This window comes from Manis pentadactyla, chromosome 8 (assembly GCF_030020395.1).
Source record: "Manis pentadactyla isolate mManPen7 chromosome 8, mManPen7.hap1, whole genome shotgun sequence".
Taxonomy (NCBI): domain Eukaryota; kingdom Metazoa; phylum Chordata; class Mammalia; order Pholidota; family Manidae; genus Manis; species Manis pentadactyla.
The window spans coordinates 32,655,029-32,675,251 of record NC_080026.1 but is presented as its reverse complement, the minus strand read 5'-3'; the positions used below and the strand labels follow the sequence as shown (position 1 = coordinate 32,675,251).

The following is a 20,223-nucleotide window of genomic DNA, read 5'->3' as shown; positions in this document are numbered from 1 at the left end:
CAGGCCTTTATCACAGGAACACAAACAAGGAAAATGAGTCTTGAATGATCTCAGTAGGGTTTGAATGCACAACCATTGTTAAAGGGGTCTTCTTTAGTACCAAAATGATTCTCATTACAATTTCTTGGTTATGTTCCATTTTATCCTGATGGAATCAATTATATCTTAGTTGCTCAACTCTACTCTGTAATTTAGCTTGTTAGCGATGAGCTGTTTTTTCTTTTTGGTGTTTTCCCAAAGATGAGGTATTCTTTTGTCATGTTCTTCCAAAGCTGACCAAAAAAAAAAACCCTGTTTTACAGCCTAAAGCATTTGCCTTCATATTTTTTCTTTTTTAATAAAATAATGCAAACAAAACAGTAATATGGCAAAATAAGTGTTCTTCAAATAGGATGGTTCAACTTAATAGTCTCAGAAGATAAATTCTGGTATTTTAGACTTGTACTTCTGCTTAAAGAGTTAAAAAATAAAATGAGGATAGGGAATATACGAAATGGTTCCACACATTAGGAAGGGAAAAATTAGGATACTTTGAATTCAGTGATACCATTTGTGGGAAGATTGTATAAGATCTTTGTGTAAGATAAATTTTAGCCAAAATAAGCAGACGAAGAGAGGCAACAAAGGGCCAGGTAGTTTATTCGAATGCTACTCCTGGGTGATAGTCCACGGTCTGGGTATTACAGGCCAGGGAAGTCACACCTGGTCAGAGAGGCGGGGGCTTATAAGGGATTAGGAGGGGGAGGAGTGGACAAGCTATCCTAGGGGGTGTGGAGAGGTATGATTGGCTAAAGGTGACATAATAGACAACTAGAAACTTTTTTCCTTCCAAGAGGGAGGAGGCTGACATCCGGGTCTTAGTTGGCACATCGGAAGGATGGAATTCAGAAAGAGCTGTCCCCTTTCCATATAAGGCACAGACCTTGGGGTCTAGTCTGTTCTCCCCCTATGGCATCTCTCTCTGTTCTGTTTGCATGTCCTTGTTTTTCCTTCCTCCAGCCTAACATTCCAGCCTTTTGGTCATAATGGGCGATGACTCGATCTGACTACTTCTGGCTGACAAGGGGTGTCGTGGGGGTTTGAGGCTGGTATTAGGCCGAAGGAGGGGCTTCAGTGGGAAGAGGTGCATAACAGTGAAGTAACATCTGGTTGGTGGCGACCCTGGTTATCTGGGTTAGCCGCTGTTGGAGGAACCTGAGGACACAAAGGGCAACTAAAAGTAAACCACAAACTGTTATTAAGGGGCATTAGCCCCTTAATGTAATGTAGGAGCATTAGCCAGGTCATTATGGGGAACTGGAATTCTGGATCGAGTTTACATCTCAATGACTAGTATTAGGATTTAGTATAGATAAGACTGCATTATTGAAACAATACTTTTCTCTAAAATCACCCTCATTTTTATTAGAAGTAGCCAGATTAAGAAAATATTTAAGAGTTGGCTTGATTATTTGCATAAGTGCAGCAAGAAGAGCAATTGATTACATAGGCTCTTTTAAATATGCTTTGCTGGAATTTTTTGTAAGGAATTTCAGATTGAACTTTTAAGGGCTTCTTGAGGCCAGAAAGCCAAGCCAGACTTGCCATCAGGTTGTGCCTGCAGTACCTGTACATTTGGGTGAATTCCTCTCTTCTTGAGGTTCCTAAGACATTCCTGAGGTTCTTGCACCTGCCAGGAAGTGACCTTCTTTACTCACCTGGTAAGGCTGCTGGGAACCCTGTAAGCAAGGTACCAGGTAGGTTCTTCTAAGGGGCTTTGTTGGCTTTATAAAGTCAACCTGTTCCTTAAAGCTGTCTGTTCATATCTGAGTTTATGCACTTGTCTCTCAAGTATGACGTTCCAGTCAAAGCCTTGGTAATATAACCAGTGTTTTTAATTGGTCCTCTTACAAGGAAAGCAGATTCTTATTGAACTTGTGCAAATAAACATACTGCCATGAAGTATAAAAATAGTCACTGAGAGTTTTTAAATTCTGGAGGGATCAGGTAGAGAGAAAGATAAAGTTTCAATTCTGCTTATAAAGGCAGTCATTTACTAAACTGTTGTCAGCTTAAGAGAAAAAGCTTAAAAAACTTTATCAGCAACATTTGAAACAAAAAGCTACAAAATCATCTTCTTTAGTTTATTTAATCTTATGTAACTAATACTTGTTCTGCTGAAATCTAGTTCTTTACTAGCTTAAGAGTAATAAAACAGTGACTATAAATAATAAAAACTTACAAATGACCATGGTTAAAGATCTGATGAGAGCTTACTGTAAGACAGTTGTCATAAGGAAATTTGGATATTTCTGTAACACAAAACATTCAGTAACAAAGTTTAGCGTTATTCTTTTTTACAGTGCTTTCCAGGTAATTAAGCAGGTAATTATATATCAGATAAATAAGCTAAATTGGCCAAATACTTTCTCTAATGAGAAAAAGTTCTTTTGACGTGTTCTAGGGGCCCTCTGGAAAATATTGGAAAATATCAGTTAACTAGAGGTAAAAGTACCTTTTTGAATTTGATTTTGGGAAGTTGTCAGAAGAAAGTTTCTTTGGCACTTGCTTAAATAGGATCATAGGTTGCCATGAAGCAATACTTATCTATTTAACTAGAATGACAACAAAATACTTCAAAGGCAAATAAAGAAGGTTACACAGTTGTTAGCAAACTTTAGCTTTTAGTCTTTTTAATATTAAGATCTTATTTTCTTAAATACTCTGACAACTCATCGAGACTTTAAGCATGAGAAACTGCTTTGATAAAACAAATAGAGAACTTTTTGCAATTTTTCAATATTAGGAGCAGACTAACAGTTAAGAAAACTTTGTCTTTTTAACTGAAAACAAAATTTTAATTTTGCTGTGTACTTGATACCAAGACTCATTTGCTTTAATTTTATATAGCATGACCATATTAAATTTTTTCACAAACTTTCTACAACCTTTTTACATTTAGATTTCTCTCTCTAAATAAACAGCTGTACTTTAGAACAAAGTTACTTTCTTTTATCAAAAGACACATTCTTTAGTATGCAGAAATGTTTTCCTTATTACTTTAATTAGTTTTAATTAGAACTTAAAACCATTAGGTATCTTAATTTTTAGTGAACACTGAGAAGCAGGCTATTGTAAACTGTTACACTAGCATTCTTTAGATTGACAAACTTATGAATATTTTATAATTTCTGTTAACTATAAGCTTTACAACCCGATCTTTCACTAAGCACAAAGTATTTTATTCTTAAAAGATTTAGCGGATAACATTGACTTAAATGACCTTAGGTAAACTTAGGCAGCTGCTAACCACAAGGACATGCCCGCCTCAGCTAAACCTAAATTTGCATTAATGCTTAACATTTTTTATCAAATTTTCTGGAAGTTTTAGAGTGCTCAATTTTCACAAGCGCTTGTTTTTAAATCAATTTTTATTAATACCATCCAGAGGTAGGAAAATATTTTTCATTTACACACCTAGACACACAAACATACAAACTGAGACACAATGACTACAGTCAGCAACACCCTTCACACAAAAACATATACACAGACAAACCAATATAAAGACTTGAGTCACTAATATCCAATTGCCTTCCCTCTCCTCAGCTTCCTGTCCGTGGCTTCTGGTACCAGAGGGCAGGAGGAGCGTGTTCTGGTGGGGGAAGAGGGCGGTGAAGGTGGAAGGAGAGGGGGAGGGGGTGGTGCAGCCACCGGAAGCGGAGAGCAGGACAATGGCATGGTTGAGAATGTAGGACTTTAAGATGGTGGCGACATGTGTGAAGACAAAGGACTTAGAGATGGTGGTGGAGAGACGGGGAGGGGATCGCGAGCTGAGGGAGGTGAGCGACTGAGGTCTTCTGGCAGATCTGAAAAGGAAGAAGGACTGGGCAGAGTAAGAGGCTGATAATCTTTAACTGGAGATTGGGGCTAGGAGAACCTGGGTCATTGAACATTTAACATAAAGGTCTGGGAGGGAGCGCAAAGTCCAAAAAGCCCGCACTTACGGGATTTCGCTCTACTCTCCGCTCCCGTGGCAATAATTAATCAAGTTGGTGAGGAGGCTAAAATTGAAAGTTCCGTCAGGGGGCCAGCAAGATTGATTGCCCAAGGGATACTGAGGCCAGGCCTCAGAGCAAAGAAAGACTAGCTTCTATTTGTGAACTTCCCGGGACAAATATAGAGTAGCCAAATTAGAAATGAGACACTGCAGCGGGGTCTGAGGCTCTGCTTTTGAGGGCTGGTTCCCCATGTCTGCATCACCATCCCAACTAATCCCGCTGAGAGGAGCGCCCAGCATCCCAAGCGCGCCAAGTCAGGGGAGATGCCCTGGGAGCCTGGGTGAGGGACGTCTCCCCCACCACAGGGCCAGGTGCCCGCAGATGTCCTGGGGCCTGGGGTAGGGATGTCTCCCATACTGCATGGCCAGGGGCAGGCCGGATGCCCGCAGAGGAAAGGCCAAATGCCCAGGGGCTGAATGCCCCACATGGATGTACATACAATTTCTAACGGACCAGTTGAAATGGAGTTAGGAAGGGAAACAGACCGGGGAAACTGAGGGACTCACTGGAAAATAGTCCATGCAGCGGAGAGCAGGGTGAGGTCCTGGGTCGGGGAAGGAGGGGGCGGGGCCACCGGTGGCCGGTCGGGGCCCCACGCTCACACTCCTTCCTGGGTTTCGGCACCAAATGTAAGATAAATTTTAGCTGAAATAAGCAGGCAAAGAGAGGTAACAAAGGGCCTGGTAGTTTATTTGAATGCTACTCCCGGGTGATGTTTCTTGGTCTGGGTATTACAGTCCAGGGAAGTCACACCTGGTTAGGGAGGTGGGGGCTTATAAGGGATTAGGAGGGAGAGGAGTGGGAAAGCTACCCTAGGGGGTGTGGAGAGGTATGATTGGCTAAAGGTGACATAATAGACAACTAGAAACTTTTTTCCTTCCAAGAGGGAGGAGGCTGACATTCGGGTCTTAGTTGGCACATCAGGATGGAATTCAGGGAGAACTGTCCCCTTTCCATATACGGCACGGACTTTGGGGTCTAGTCTGTTCTCCCCCTATGGCATCTCTCTGTTCTGTTTGCATGTCCTTGTTTTTCCTTCCTCCAGCCTAACACTTAGTATGGAAGCAGAAAATATTTTTGAAATCCATTAATATTCTATATTTACAGTTTTTAATTATTGATTCCATATTAATTATTGCAACCTTATCTTTGGCATTTCTGTAATTGTGTTCCTGAAAGAGATCTTGTTATTATATTTTATTTGTTGAGTTGTTCTTTTAGGGTGAGATAGCACAATATTAAGATGAAGAGATCAATAAAGGCTAATTCATAGGAATGGAATGTCTGCCCTATTAAGTAATTTATTTTGTGTGTAACTTGGGCATAATTAAAGTTAGCATTTATTGAGCACTTATTGTATGCAAGGCACATGTAAAATTTATTTCCTTTAGTCCTTGCACCAATACTGCTAAATACAGTAGGCTAAATAGTTCCAGCTGTGTGCTCAATATTCCCAACCATGTGCTAATTCCTGGATGCTAAACACTGGCCATTATTTTACCAAATTCTATTTTTAGTCCCATTGTACTGATGAAGAAACGAATTCTCAGAAAGGCTAAGTAGCTAGTACAAAGCCCAACACTGAATAAGGGATGAAGCTGGGAATGAACGTTATTCTGTCTGATGAAGCCAGAGCTTTTGCTGTTACATCCCTGACTCAGTTACCTTGGATGAATTAAGGAAGATTTAGACTCTACACTTCTCTTTCTTTAAGATGCAACATTTATTTTGAGGACCAAAGTAGGTTATTTTAGCTGTCAGTGTGATTATCCCAGGACTGAGTACATATATTCATACTTTAGAAAGCATGGTCACATACAGACTTTATTAATCAACTTGCAGAAGAATTAGCAACTTGAAGTTTAATTAAATGTAGCAGTCATGATCACCCTCACTTCCTTTTCTCTAATTAGCTTACAGAAAACTCCATTAAGCTGTAATCACTTTGCAATAAAAGTGTTTCTTTCTTAAGTCAAGGTGTTTGGCTACTGAACTAAAATGTCTGGTATAGGAGCATTTTATGATAGATTTGACTACCTGGAATCCTGTGTTTGTTTTGTTGGGTTTCTAAGAGGTAATTTTCTTCATAGTTTGCTTTTCCAAACATCATCACAGTTTTTGGGAGTGTTTAGAAACTGGAGATAGGGAAAATATTTAACTGTCCTTTCATGTGTCTGGAAGATGACATAGACAGTTACTGGTTAGCAGGAAGTGAGAGAGTCATTCCTTCTACAGCTTGCGTACCTTCTAAGTTACATAATAACAGCAGCTATGACTACAAGAATTAGCTTCCATGGAGCACATCTTATGTAACCAGCACTGTGCTATGACAATAGACACTTATCCATGTCACGCAGGTCTGTCCATCCACCATAGCCTTACTTTTTCCCAGATGTCTTGCTGTTCCCAAGTATAAATAAAGATTTTAGAATGGGGAGAAAAGGGTAATCAGGGCTCACCCCTGATCATTTTACCCTATCTCTAGATATGTTGCATAATTTTAATAAATTGTAACATTTCTGTATAATGCCCCAACATCATAGGTGCTCAGGCAGTATTTGACAATGATTGTGATCAAGACTATAGCAAAGATAGCAAGTTGGGTCTTGTGCCTGAATTTAATTAGCACGTCAGTGTGCATTTTCTGGAAAAAAAAAAATTACTGTATAATTGTTCTCTAAACCATGTGCTAATTCATGGATGCTAAAGACTGGCCATTATTTTACCAAATTTTCCTTTGGTCGTCAGCAGCAAGAAGTATGTTAACAGAATCTATTCACTATGTTTTTGTTCTTTCTCCTCTTCTGCCTCCTCTTCTAACCCCTCCTCCTCCTCCAGCTCTTCAGAACAAAACACATACACAAAACACAAAAATTCACTAAGCTAAAAAGAATCAAACTCAGGTTATTTCTGTGACAAAAATAAGTTTCTCATATATCTACAAAGTTCTCTGAAATTTATATTTTGACTTAACTATAGAAACTATATAGAATATGAGATGAGCTTGATATATTTTTATGCATGATGAAATAAATAACTAGATTTGCCAGTTAATGAAAAGTTAACTTTTCATCAGTTAAAACTATGTTTTACATTCCCGGTGTGTCCTGCAATCTAAGGCCAAACATATAGGACAGACCATCACTACCACCAAGGAACTCAAGAGTCCTCAGTATCTGTATAAACACATATACTGTGCAGGTGTAGCAAAGGCGTAGCAAAGGATTCAATAGCTGAGTGGCAGTATTTATTAATTCACAGTGTTCACTGAAAAAGTGGTAGTGATGCCGGGGTTGTTTGCAGAGTGGAAGAATGAACATAGCAAACAGTCAAGGTAAGAGAGCCAGGGAGACTTTTATTGAGAGAGAGAGTGAGAGGACAGACAGAGCTTCTGGTGTGAGCCGAGAGGGGGCAAGAGAGCCCGTGGTGGTGCGTTGTCCAGGGGTTTTATAGGCAGTTGAGGATATTTGGGAATGTGAAAAAAAGCTGAGAGGTGTGGACTTGTTAAATGGTCCCTGAATATTAAAAATTAACTTAACAGAAGAAATTTCCTGCCTTGATTTCTCTCTGGGATACCTGCGTCTCGGTGTGGGAGCATATCAAAAGACTGCCTGCCCAGCTCCCAGTGTGGGCTGAGGTATTGTCTGTTTGCTAAAGAGTAAGTTAAGAATCTTACTTGTTAAACTTCCTGGGTGTTAAAATGCAATCTTATCTTTAAGGTGAAATCCTTCCTGCCTTTTACTATGTTGTTTACATCTGGGTCTGCATGCTAAATTTGTTGCCCAGTTTGCAAAATCACTTCATCAGATCTGACAGAGGAAAGACAGCACATATGCCTGGGCCTTTTAGCATGCTAAAGTGAAACTTACACATGATTACAAATGATTAGCATAATAAAAACATGTGCTACTTTTTTTTATCTGGGGAATATTAACTGATCTCACTAAAGAATGACTCTGAGCTTAATGTTTAACACAGAGTTTTGATAGGGGGTTTCCTTGCATGTAGTTACATTGCTCTGACTGTAAATATCTTGCTTCGCTTTTTCCAGAGGCCCTCACCCTACTCGGTCTAAGCCCATGGTCCCTGTGTCAGTAGCGCTATATAAACTGATTAGAAGTATACTTCCTAGCCTCTGGGTCAATGATTTTCACACTAGCCCACATCAGGATCATCTAGAAAGTGTGTTAACACACAGCTCCTCTGCCCCACTGGAGATTCTCAGGATTCAGAATGCCTGGGGTGGGGCCCGTGAATTTGCATTTCTAACAGGATTCCAGGTGCAGCTGCTTTTGCTATTTCAGGAACTTAACCCTTTAAGCAGAAGTACAAGTCTAAGTCACAAGGCTCTTGACCATGACATCTAAGTCATATTCTTTCTCAATCTCACTTTAATTACAATAATTTGTTGAACATTGAATACTCAGCATTATGTAGAAACTTAGCTTATGTTTACAGATGCTTTCCATGTGTCAGACAGCATGCCTAGCACTTTGTATTTATTATCCCGCATCATCTGCATAATGCTCCTATGAAATAGGTAGTGTTATTCCCCCCTATATATAGATAAGTAAACTGAGTCTCAGAGAGGTTAGTAACCTGATACTTTAAAAGAGCTAATGAGAGGTGCAGTAACTATTTAAGCTCAGGTAATCCATATATGACCCTAGCCACAACCAAAGAAATAAAACTGTACTTTCTGTCTTTCAGAATATGTAGCCTGTAAAATCTGTGGTCTCCTTTTCTGGTTTCCTTTGTTTGTTGAATTGTGAAAGAAGTCTTCTCTAAATTGAATAATCTACCTCAGTTGAATGGTGGCCAGGGAGGGGAAAAAGAAGATTCACAAAAGGGGGTGTGATTCAATACTTGGGAGCACTTGCTGACTGTGTGATTGTGGCCAAGTTACTTACACTTCTGATTTGCAGGTTCCTTATCAGGAAAATAAGGGTAATGACTTCTATTTATGCCAATCAGTTAAAGGTTAGAGATTATGTACAAAGTGAATTGCACAAATTGATGCAGGTTTGTTTAAAGGAAAAGGTAAAAGAAGCAGCAAATCAAACCTCCCCCTAACATTGCCCACAGTGTTATCAGGAAACAAAAGACAGGTTTCTGTACATTTTCTGAGCCATATAGAAAATGTGCCTCCCCCCACACACAAAATGGGTTGTTACTTGATTTTCCAGAAATAAAATGTCCCTCTTTTGGTAAAAAATGACCCATGCTTAATTTAATGGCAATCCCAAAAGTAAGGCATCAAAAGATAACTTTGATTGAATGGGCCACTGACCTTACGGTAACTGCCAATAACAGACCATACCAAAGATCAAGACAAAGCCATCAAAAATTGTATTGGGACCATTTTAAGTGTATTGAGAAGAACTAGAGACTATAAATGGATCAAGCAAAACACACACAATTCCAAATGGAATTTCAAAATCATGTTGTTCACTCATGTACTTATTTTTTCTTGTTCCCACTACACATACACACAAACACACACACTATTGTTTTTACTCAAATATGTTCATTTCTCTATAATGCCTTAATGTGAAAGGAAGCTTATGGAATTATATATATAAAAACCTTTGCAATAGTGTTCACTCTTTAAAGGTATGTATATGTGGGTATAAATACATGTGTATATGTACCAACACTTAGGTACAACTACATATATGTATATATTTAATAGTTCTTTGCATATTATCCAATATTTCTTTTATCAAATTTTTTCCAACTTTTATCCTTACCTTTCATACTTCCAAAATTATGCTGAGTGTTCATAGACTCATACATACTTCAAAAAAGCTTTAAAGTTTCTGAATTCAGAAACTGTCCAGCCTCTGACATACCTGAAAGAATATATGGTTCTCTTATGTTACCAATCCCTACAGAAATTTTCCATTGAATAATAATGATTTTCCATTTATGACTCTCCTTGGAGGCTTGTCAAAAGAATTTCCAATAATACTGATAGGAGAAAGCAAAGAGGATTTCAGAGATGAGTTTACAAAAAAGCTTGTATTTGGGGTCTGAGAACTTTAATTCCATTCCAAAGACATAGATTTGAGCAGGAATCAAAAATGTGTTCTCAAATAGGGGGAAAGAGGAGGACCTATAATTACGGACAAAGAGGGGATTTCCACTAAAGCCACATAAACTGTTCTTCAAAAATTATTATTGGTGCTGACAAGTTAAAGCTGTTCTTAACAGTACACGATTGGTTGCTAAGGGCTGTCACTACACAAAAAGTCTGTTTCTAAGTATGAGAAAAAAAGTTCATTTATTTTGAAATGACAGAGGTGTAGCTGGCGCTTCAGGATGCTATGGTTTGGCAGTGTCCTATATTTTAAAGTTCATCTTTTCTTTTAGGTGGGAATGTGTGTAAGCCCTGGTTCTTTAATGGTCTCCTGGCTCTATTTTAAATAGCTCTCTTAGCAATACCAGCTCCATTTGGATGGTCTTGTACATACAGTAGTGAGAGCCAGTGCAGCAATATCCTGGCATATAGACACTACCAGTACTCTTCCAGGCAAAGAACCTGCTTTAAAAGAGATAAAGAAATGTAGACCAGTTTTCTAATTGGTCCAAAATTAAACAGTTGAGGTTGAGAAAAAACACCTTCGTTTCCTGGTGGGCCAGCGTTAGCTTTGGTAAAGGCTGTCAACAGTGGCATTTTATTACTGGTGACTCAGCATTGCAAGCACCCTAGCACTACTTCTCAAAGTGATGTTTCCTGGGAAACGATTTCCCCCAGTGATTTCTGCTAGTACTTGGCTCCAAGCACTTTATCAGCCTCTCCTCACAGTCTATAACATGCAGAGGCAACATGCATTTGTCTCTGGAGGTCACGTCCAATGATTACAACCCTCAAGCAGCCTCATGCTCTTCTTGGACTCAGAACTGAAAACCAGATGAAAAGAATGAGCATAATTTTCTATATTCTGCCTGAAAATTCTGGTTGCTTCTCATAAACTGATATTGGCTAATGTCAGAAGCCAATAATTCATTTCTCAGGGGCTTGTGGAGTGTTTTACTCCAGTGTGCAGTGAGGTTTAATATCACTTAGAACCATTCTTATTTCCAGAACCATGTTAGACCCTGCAGAAAAAGGATGCCTTATTTCATGCAGTATAGCAGCGAAGGACAGTCTCATAAAAGCAGTCTTTGGGCTGTTCCATTTTTATTTTTTTTAGTATGCTATCATTATTTCTTATACAGTGTGATTTGTTTGAATCTGACTGTCACCAATGTGGAGTACAAAATAAGTGTTCCATTGCTTGCAGTATCTTTTCCTGTCTCTATATCCCTCTCCATCTCTCTCACAATCTCCCTGCCAGTCTATATTTCTCTGTTTTACAATATAAATTCTCAGAAAAAAATATAGTATAATGAACCCAGTAAGTTGATCACTCAGCGTCAACAATTAGGGACATACAATAATTTTATTTCTTATCTCCTCTCCTATAGGTGACTTTAAAGTATATCCCACACTTGATATCATTTCATCCATAAATACTTTTGTGTATTTTTTTAAGAGGTAATGACTAACCATAATGATAGCAAAACATATCCAAAATACATTTTATAACTTGTAGGCATGTAATTTCAAAAAATTAAAAACATGGCTCTCATACAAAGTGTCAAAAATGAATTAACTTATGAAGATTAAATGAACATGATTGTTAGGTTGGTTCGAAGAAAATTGGAGAGGACAAGTAACTCACTCAGCAATGATAGAATATCATTAGATTTACTTGGATTGGATGGGATTTATGCATTCCCTTGTAAACCACTGAAAAGGGCAAAGTACACAAAACAAGACTTTTCAGACATTGGAGAACAAGTAGCATAAGAACCATGATCCCGAGGGAAGAAAACCAAGTGAAGTGAGCCTTATAATTATTGGCTTTCCGGATGGAGATCCTTTCCAGATGGTGGTAAGGAATGAGATTCCAATAAGAGCATAGTGATGAACCAGAGATCAGAGATCTGAGAGGCAGAGAAAGCTGGAATTTGAAGGGCAAAATGCTGACCCAATTATAGCTAAGTGAACAAGGAAATCTAGACACCTAGAGAGGGGTCTCAGTTCTTGGCTAAATACTAATTTGTACATTTATGGAATGAACTCCCTGAGATCAGGCAAAGATTGACTTCTGGAGACCTGCAAGGTATCCACATCCAAAGCTCATGCAGGAGATGGTTTCATTTTGTCCAGCCAGCATAGAGAGAACCCTTCAATCCCTTAAACCATTTGATAATGTCCAGGTTTTTGTGCCATTGTCATAATCCTTTGATTACTATAGCTTTATAGTTTGAAATCTGGGAGTGTGATACCTCCACATTTGTTCTTTCTCAAGATTGCTTTATCCAATCAGGATCTTTGTTGGTTCCATAAAAATTTTAGGATTCTTACAGATATGTGAAAAATGCTGTTGGAGTTGTGATTGGGATCACACTGAATCTGTGGACTGCTTTGAGTGGTATGCACATTTTAATAATATTAATTCTTCCAGTCATTGAGCATGAAATTTCTTTCCATTTATTTATGTTATCTTCAGTTCCTTTCATCAGTGTCTTCTGGTTTTAAGAGTACAGTCTTTCACCTCCTTGGCTAAATTTATACCTAGGTATTTTATTATTTCGGATGCAATTGCAAGTGGCATTGTTTCTTAATTTCATTTTCTTATAATTCTTTATTGGTGTATAAAAATGCAACTAATATCTGTATGTTAATTTTGCATCCTACAAATTAAAAAAATCATTTATTCTTATAGTTGTTTGGTGGAATCATTAGGGTTTTATATACATAGTAGCATGTCATTTGCAAATGTGCCAGTTTTACGTCTTCTCTACCAATTGATGCCTTTCGTTTCTTTTTTGTGGCTAGGACTTCCAGTACTCTGGAATAAAAATGGCAAGAGTGGGCATACTTATCTTGTTTCTGATCTTAAAGGAAAAGCTTTTAGCTTTAACTATTGAGTATGCTGTCAGTTGTGGGTTTGCATATGTGGGTTTGCATATGTGGCCTTTGTTATGTTGAGATAAGCTCCCTCTACACTCACTGTGTTGAAATTTCTCTTCTATCATAAATAGACATTGAAGATTGTCAAATGCTTTTCTGCATCTATTAAGATGATCATATGATTTTCATCTTTCATTTTGTTAATATATGCATCATGATTGATTTGTGGATATTGATCAATCCTTGCATCCCTGGAATAAATTCTAGTTGATTATATGTCCCTTTTAATGTTTTATTTATTTATTTATCTGTTTGTTTGTTTAAGGTATCATTGATATACACTCTAATGAAGGTTTCACAAGAAAAACAATGTGGTTACTACATTCACCCTTATTATTGTGTCCCCCCATACCCCATTGTAGACACTGTCCATCACTGTAGTTAGATGCCATAGAGTCCCTACTTGTCTTCTCTGTGCTAAACTATCCTCTCTGTGACCCTACACACACCATGTGCATCAATCATGATTCCCTACAATCCCCTTCTCCCTCCCTCCCCATCCACCCTCTCACACCCCTCCCCTTTAGTAAACTGCTAGTCCCATCTTCGAGTCTGTGAGTCTGCTGCTCCTTTTAACATATTTTTGAATTTGGTTCACTCATAATTTTGCATCTATGTTCATTAGCATTATTGGCCTGTAACTTTCTTTTTTTTTGGATTATCTTTGCCTGGTTTTAGTATCAATGTAATACTGGCCTTGAAAAGTGAATGTGGAAGTATTCCTTTCTCTTCAACTTTTTTAATAGTTTGAGCAGGACAGGTATTAACTCTTCTTTAAATGTTTCATAGAATTCTTCTGTGAAGCCATCAGGTGCTGGACTTTCATCTGTTGGGATTTTTTGTATCATTGTTTTTATTTTTTCTTTCATCCCTTTGAGTATATCCTGCCCCTCCCTTCTGGCTTGCCATGTTTCTGCTGAAAACACAGCTGATAATTTTATGAGTGTTCCCTTATGTGTAATTACACATATAACTTGTTGATTATCTATAGTGTATTTTTCATTTCAATTATATTCATCAGCTCTGATTGGTTCTTTTTATATTTTCTATCTGTTTGTTGAAGTTCACTGTGTTCATCCATTCATCTCCCAAGTTCAGTGAGCAGCTTTATGGCCATTACTTTTGATGACTCTTTTTCAGGCAGATTGCTTATCTCCATTTTGTTTCCTTTTTTCTGAGGTTTTGTCTCTTTGTTTCTGTGTAGAAGGTAGATCAGTCACTCCCCCCTGGTCTTGAAGGAGTGGCCATATAGAGAAAGTGTCCTCTGGGGCCCAGAAGAGCATTACCCCGGTCACCATAATCAGATGCTCCACAAGCGTCCCCTTTGTGGGTTGCGAGCACCCTCCTGTGTGGCTGGGCCATAACTGTTGTAAGCACACTGGTGGGTGGGCTAAGTGGTGCCTAGCCCTTCTCAATGTGGCTTTTTCTCTGTATCTTTCATTGTAGAACTTCTGTTCAGCTAGTGTACAGGTCAGTCTCAGAGAGGGTTGCTTTATAGGTGATGGCAACCTTGATGTGTCCACGGGAGGAGCTGAGCTCAGGATCTTCCTACTCTCCAATCCTGATCAAGCTCTCTCTCTTTTCACTAATGAAACATTTTAAGCATACAGAAAACTACAAAGAATCATGTAAATAAAATTTTAGTATTCAACACCTAGCTTTGTAAAATCTTAACAATTTTTAAAACAAACTCAACCCTCCTTTCATGTATGTCTGAGATTTTGTGTCCTTTAGATAGGCATATTGTGATGTTTATATTTGGGCATTACTATTTTAAATGGCACTATTTAAAATATTGCTGGCACAGAGGAAAGTACTGGGTTTTCTTTTATTTTTCTCATGTTTGTACTCAGTAGACTTTTATATTTGCTTTTGCATGTTTTGGGTCTTTTCTTCTTGTGTTTAAAGAGATTTAATTATACCATCTAAATAATGAATGTGTCATTATTCTGATATGAGTATAATTTATTTTTCTTGTAAAACCTTATTTACTTGGGCAGAGCTAACATCACCTATGATTAATTATATACCACTGGTATTGGACATCCTTTTCATATTCCTGAGTTTTATGACATTAAGTATTCCACAATTATTCTATTAGATTGAAATAAATAATTTATTTTGTTTTACGTTTTGGCTTCAAGATTCAAAAAGCAAGTCTAATGACCAAGACTGAGAGTACCAAACTGCGACTGGTAACTTTTAAGTTATAAAAAATTGAAGTTAAATTGTCTCTTGAGTCCATATCTCTCTTCCACAGTCATCCTGACCTTTCTCTGCTAACAGTACCTATGCTCTACTTTGCATGTCTGGGCTGTGCTTCTACTATTCCTTTTCCCTAAATAGTACTCACAATACTGTGCAAGTCCTGAGACGAGCTAGACCATGGACTTAGTTATGAACTATAGCTAATATTGGGCAAAGCATTCTTAGCCAGCTGTACATGGAGCCTGGTCCCAATATGCAGAATTGGCTTGATGATTATTTCCCAAGGTAAAACTGTGGGCAGGGTGAAGTCAGCTGGAATGGGAATTTAGGCATGGCAGGAACCATGACTAACTTCGGTAGCAAATCTGACTGTGATCAGAAGATACTTATTTCTATACAGCTATGATATTTTAGCAATCATAGACTTTAGATTTTCTTGAATACTTGGCATGTATTGCAGTCACCTTAAGTGTGTACGTGTGTGTACATATAAATCACTGAACTCATGATATTTTGTAAGTTCTTTATATGAACCATCTTTGCATTTTCCAGGAAAAACAATCCAGTCATGTTTTTAAAATATAAAACTGTATTTTGAAAACATATATTAGGATCTATAATATATAATTGAACATTTTAATGCTTTTTGCATCATATTTGCATAATTGAGATTGAGTATAATTTATTTTTCCTGTATTACTATTGTGAGTTTTTGAAGTCAAAGTTATCTTACTGCTATAAAATAAATTTTGCATATTCTTTTCTCTATACTTTCAAACAGTTTGCTGATCTGAAAAAGTTTGTGATACCTCATGATTGAAAGAACTTACCTGCCAAACTGTTTGGACATAACCTTTTGGTAGGGGACCTTTAGTCACATCCTCAATTTCCCAAGCTTATCAGTCCATTCAAGATTTATATATTCCTTGAGTTAATTGTGGGAATGTACTTTTTGGATATATTTAAAAATTCCCCTTGGGGAAGAAACTTTCTGTATCTCTTATTGTACCTTCTTCATTTTACTTTGTTTATTATTTTTTTCTCCTCATTTATTTTGGTTAGATTTGTCAGAGTTTATCTATTTCTATTTCAGTGATTTTAATTTCAGAGTTTCATTTCATGATCAGTTCTTTTTATTTTCTAATTTGTTATTTTTGGTTGTACTTTTCTTTGGGTTTTAAGGTCCATATTTAGGTCCATATTTTTCCAATCATAATAAAAACCTCATAATGTATCTACTGTCCTTGCAGTGATGACAATATTCAAGGATATTAATATCAAGGATATAATTGAGTGTGTCTATAATAGATTTTTGGGATGCAGTGAAACCAAATGGAATGTTAAGGGTTTGGCTCTGACCTTAAAATTATCATTTTCCACTGTTGTCTTAAGTGACCATTAAGATACAAATATACTTGTGTCCCAAATAGTTGTTTTACAAAGTATATTTAAGTTTTAAACTTCAAAGAATTTCCTAATCATTTATCTTTTTTATTTATTTCTATTTGCTTTAAAAATATATTGAGTTTTGCTTAGGAGACAGGTTTATCCTCATTATGAATATTCCACTAAAATTCAAAAAATTAGCTGTTGCCTTTCTTAGGATATGTATATATAAAGATACATGCCTATATAAAGTAATATTTGCTCTTTTTATTATATTTTTCAGTATTTTGTGTCCATATTTTTCAACCAACTTGAAAAGTTATAGACCAACAGCAGTCAACTAGAATATACTATTAATTGTATTTCTGTCAAATTCTCCTTGCATGTATATCATGTTTTACTTTTTTAGTTTGATACCATGCTATTTCACACAATAAACTTCATAAATATTTACTTCAATAAATTTAAATTGATCTTTGTTTCATCACAACTTTACTTGTTTCTGCTTTTTTTTATCATTCTTTTCTTTTCTTTGGTATCATTAATCTACAATTACATGAGGAACATTATGTTTACTAGGCTCCCTCTTTCACCAAGTCCCCCCCCCAAACCCCATTTCAGTCACTGTCCAGCAGTGTGGTAAGATGCTGTAGAATCACTACTTGTCTTCTCTGTGTTGCACAGCCCTCCCCGTGCCTTCCCACACATTATACATGCTAATTGTAAACCGCTTTCTTTTTCCCCCTCCTTATCCCTCTCTTCCCATCCATTCTCCCTAGTCCCTTTTCCTTTGGTAACTGTTAGTCCATTCTCAGTTCTGTGATTCTGCCACTGTTTTGTTCCTTCAGTTTTTTTCTTTGTTCTTATAATCCACATATGAGTGAAATCATTTGGTACTTGTCTTTCTCTGCCTGGCTTATTTCACTGAGCATAATACCCTCTAGCTCCATCATGTTGCTGCAAATGGTAGGATTTGTGTTCTACTTACGGCTGAATAATATTCCATTGTGTATATGTACCACATCTTCTTTATCCATTCATCTACTGATGGACACTTAGGTTGCTTCCATTTCTTGGCTATTGTAAATAGTGCTGCGATAAACATAGGGGTGCATCTGTGTTTTTCAAACTGGGCTGCTGTATTCTCAGGGTAAATTCCTAGGAGTGGAATTCCTGGGTCAAATGGTATTTCTATTTTGAGCTTTTTGAGGAACCTCCATATTGCTTCCCACAATGATTGCACTACTTTACATTCCCACCAACAGTGTAGGAGGGTTCCCCTTTCTCCACAACCTCACCATTTGTTGTTGTTTGTCTTTTGGATGGTGGCCATCCTTACTGGTGTGAGGCGATATCTCATTGTGGTTTTAATTTGCATTTCTCTGATGACTAGCGATGTGGAGCATCTTTTCATGTGTCTGTTGAACATCTGAATTACTTCTTTGGAGAACTGTTCAGCTCCTCTGCTGATTTTTTAATAGGATTATTTGCTTTTTGTTTGTTGAGGTGCGTGAGCTCTTTATATATTTTGGATGTCAAGCCTTTATCAGTTCTGTCATTTATGAATATATTCTCCTGTACTGTAGGATGCCTTTTTGTTCTACTGATGGTGGCCTTTCCTGTACAGAAGGTTTTCAGCTTGATATAGTCCCACTTGTTCATTTTTGCTTTTGTTTCCCTTGCCCATGGAGATATGTTCATGAAGAAGTCGCTCATGTTTATGTCCAAGAGATTTTTGCCTATGTTTTTTTCTGAGAGTTTTATGGTTTCATGACTTACATTCAGGTCTTTGATCCATTTCGAATATACTTTTGTGTTTGGGATTAGACAATGATCCAGTTTCATTCTCTTACATGTAGCTGTCCAGTTTTGCCAACACCAACTGTTGAAGAGACTGTCATTTCCCCATTGTATGTCCATGGCTCCTTGATCATATATTAATTGACTATATATGTTTGGGTTAATGTCTGGAGACTCTATTCTGTTCCACTTGTCTGTGGGTCTGTTCTTGTGCCAGTACCAAATTGTCTTGATTACTGTGGTTTTATAGTAGAGCTTGAAATTGGGGAGTGAGATCCCCCCCTTCTTTATTCTTCCTTCTCAGGATTGCTTTGGCTATTTGGGGTCTTTTGTGGTTCCATATGAATTTTAGAACTGTTTGTTCCAGTTTGTTGAAGAATGTTGTTGGTAATTTGATAGGGATTGCGTTGAATCTGTAGATTGCTTTGGGCAGGATGGCCATTTTGACAATATTAATTCTTCCTAGCCAAGAGCATGGGATGAGTTTCTATTTGTTCGTGTCCTCTTTAATTTCTCCTAAGAGTGTCTTGTAGTTCTCAGGCTATAAGTCTTTCACTTCCTTGGTTAGGTTTATTCCTAGGTATTTTATTCTTTTTGATGCAATTTTTAATGGAATGGTTTTCCTGATTTCTCTTTCTATTAGTTCATTGTTAGTGTATAGGAATGCAACAGGTTTCTGTGTATTAATTTTGTATCCTGCAACTTTGCTGAATTCCGATATTAGTTCTAGTAGGTCTGGGGTGGAGTCTTTAGGTATTTTTATGTACAATATCATGTCATCTCCAAAAAGTGACAGTTTGACTTCTTCTTTACCAATCTGGAATCCTTGTATTTCTTTGTTCTAATTGCTGTGTCTAGGACCTCCAGTACTATGGTGAATAACAGTGGGGAGAGTGGGCATCCCTGTCTTGTTCCTGATCTTAGAGGAAAAGCTTTCAGCATCTTGCTGTTCAGTATGATTTTGGCTGTGGGTTTTTCATATATGGCCTTTATTATGTTGAGGTCCTTTCCCTCTGTACCCATTTTGTTGAGAGTTTTTATCATGAATGGATGCTGAATTTTGTCACATGTCTTTTCAGCATCTATGGAGATGATCATGTGGTTTTTGTCCTTCTTTTTGTTTATGTGGTGGGTGATTTTAATGGATTTTCCAATGTTGTACCATCCTTCATCCCTGAGATGAATCCCACTTGGTCATGGTGTATGATCCTCTTGATGTTTTTTTAAATTCGGTTTGCTAAAATTTTGTTCAGTATTTTTGCATCTACGTTCATCAAGGATATTGGTCTGTAATTTTCTTTTTTGGTGGGGTCTTTGCCTGGTTTTGGTATTAGGGTGATGCTGGCTTCATAGAATGAGTTTGGTAGTATTCCCTCCTCTTATGTTTTTTGGAAAACTTTCTGGAAAATAGGTATTAAGTCTGTATGTCTGATAAAATTCCATGGTAAATCAATATGGCCTGTGGGTTTTGATCTTGGGTAGTTTTTTGGTTACCACTTCAATTTCATTGTTGCTAATTGGTCTGTTTAGATTTTCTGTTTCTTCATTGGTCAGTCTTGGAAGGTTGTATTTTTCTAGGAAGTTGTCCATTTCTTCTAGGTTTTCCAGCTTGTTAGCATATAGGTTTTCATAGTATTCTCTAATGATTCTTTGTATTTCTTTGGGGTCCATCGTGATTTTTCCTTTCTCATTTCTGTTTCTGTTGATGTGTGTAGATTCTTTTTTTTTTCTCTTAATAAGTCTGGCTAGAGGCTTATGTATTTT

The 20,223-nt window shown here is 37.4% G+C and overlaps 1 protein-coding gene across 1 annotated transcript in view; it reads left to right on the top strand.

The window, feature by feature from the left end:
• The window catches only part of THSD7B (thrombospondin type 1 domain containing 7B), a 918,476-nt gene that overhangs the window by 830,433 nt on the left and 67,820 nt on the right, over positions 1 to 20,223 (top strand). The gene's annotated exons all lie outside the window — the stretch shown is intronic.